The following is a 2,409-nucleotide window of genomic DNA, read 5'->3' as shown; positions in this document are numbered from 1 at the left end:
AGAGAGAAGGTCTCACTCATGATCTCCTCCCTCAGCCTCCTGAGCCACCAGGATTACAGGCATGCACAACCACACCTGTCTTACATATTAACTATGCTTGCTTTGAGATGTTCAACAAAGTTCCAAATACCTGTAGACTCCACAGGTTTATAAATATTAGGTTGTGGCCAAAGTATTTTTCCCCATCAACACAATAAGCAATCCACGATGTTTTGGTTCTGTTCATTCCCTCTCCTGTGGTATCCTTATACATACTGGAAATTCCATGGGATCCCTAAAATCTCAAAGTCTGGTTTTTAATTCATTGTATAAGCAGGTCACTCTGCCTTCTGAGAACATTCAGTAGACACTACAGTTACTGGGCTAGTTAGGGATGCCAAGGAAAACATAAATATTTTTATGTTGGAAGAAAAGCAGAGTAAAATTCCAAAATTGAAATTAATGTTCAAAAGTCAATGAGGCATAAGATATGGTAATAGGTTTCACTCAGCCTTTTTAATGTGATATGTAATAATATGTTAACATTTCATGTATCATTGGCATTTCGAAACTCAGTCAATCCAAAAAAGAGGCCTTTTTTAAATTTAGGCCTCTTCTATTCTTTAGTTGTGTATACTTGGATGTATCTGTTTTTCTTTATACATTGTAGTATAGAATTATGCATGTTTTTATCTTCCCTTCTATACCATCTTAGAAATTTTTGAGGATAGAAAACACTGGTTTTGAATGAAGGCTACTGCCCACAATAAAGTAATACTGCTTGAGTTAATTTCTATGTCACTACATTTTTTGTCCCTAATTTATTGCATATTATGAAATCTTTTCCTGGAATTGAATGTAGTGGCCCACAACTGTAATTCCTAGGGAGGCTGAGGCAGGAGAATCTTGAGTTCAAAGTCAGCCTCAGCATTTTCTATATTTATATAATAGTTCTTTAATTTATTTTTATTTTTTTCTATTATTTTACCAAAAACTTAAAAAAAAAACAGTTGATAATAGTTGCCTACAGCCTCTGTAAATATTAAATGTAAGGGGTATCTTGAGAGTAAATGCCCATGAGTTTTCTTTTCCAAATCCCTAATTCATGGATCCAACCATCAATAAATTCATTTCTATTTTATTTGGTCATCAGGGAGAACTATCTGTAGAATTATAATGCATATTCTTCATTCATTAATATGAAGTCTTGCAGGGCTTGTGGAGAGAACCATAGGGCCCCCACAAGGTCTCATGGAGGTACTGCAGCTGCTGGCCAAAGGGAAGTGGTCCCTGGCTGCCAGAATTTTTAGAACAGAAGGCTAAAAGATGCTGAACACTCCCCCCCCCCTCTCTGAGCGAGTGAGTGGGGTACTGCATGAGGATATGGAGGGTGGATTATCCTGGCCTTAGGTGGGGAGGGGTTGGGGGAGAGGAACAGATGAAGAACTTACCTTCCCACCACTATTCCAGTGGGAGGCCTGCCAGTGATTCTTTGAGCTCCACCGCCTGACCCTTGGCCCTTCACACTGGGCCATGTCTAGTCTGTCTTTCATCACCTTGCCTTTACCCCAATTAATGTCAGGCAGAGACTGACACAGGGATAGGCGTGACAAGTGTCTGGCTTTCTGTTTGACAATTAGCAAGAGAAAAACTCTCCCTGTAAAGACGTTCCATCTACATACCTCCTGGATGTCACCACGAGGAACTGTCATGGCTAGGACAGATGGTGGCCCTAAAGGACTCCATTCTTCACCTGCTGCCAGAGCTGCAATCCAGCCTCAAGGCAATGAAGCACTCCCTGACACTGTGGATTGCCCATTCCCTCCCTGCCCACAGAGCCTCTGTCACAATCAAACCCCAGAGTCCCAGCATCTCTACACCCTGCTCTCGGGACAGAGCACATTTGAGTCTCAGCTTTGGCACAAGGCAGGAAAACCTTTGTTACTTTTTAACTCCCTTACACTTAGTCATTGTGATCACCCCACCTGGGAGTACCATCACTGTCCCAGGATGTACAGGGAACTCTGGAAGTTGGGATCCCAAGCACAGAGGTCACATGACAATCTTCATCATGCTGCTTCTGGGTCTCAGCTGTAATAAGGGCCCTTGGGGGTAACAGGATGTTGATCTGCAGTGGAAACTATAGGGGTACAAGCTCCCATCTTAGTGGCTTATTTCCTGCTAGGTACCAGACATCATGTTCCTTGTCCCCACCCTGTGAGGGGCTACCAGGTCCAGTGTGTATTGGAGATCTCACTCAGCCAGGTTGATACTCTTTCCCCACAAAGTACTCCACAGATGGGAAGGGGTAATGGCCTCAGCCAGGCTTTCCACGTCTTTGGGACAAGAATGTGGTAAGATGAAAAGAGAGTTGGGAAGAGACCAGCCTCCTGAGGGTTTCAGGATAAGAGCAGCCTGGGAGAATATGCC

Source organism: Callospermophilus lateralis, unplaced genomic scaffold, assembly GCF_048772815.1.
Source record: "Callospermophilus lateralis isolate mCalLat2 unplaced genomic scaffold, mCalLat2.hap1 Scaffold_44, whole genome shotgun sequence".
Lineage (NCBI taxonomy): Eukaryota > Metazoa > Chordata > Mammalia > Rodentia > Sciuridae > Callospermophilus > Callospermophilus lateralis.
The sequence above is the reverse complement of the archived record's forward strand: the minus strand, read 5'-3'. Positions refer to the sequence as shown.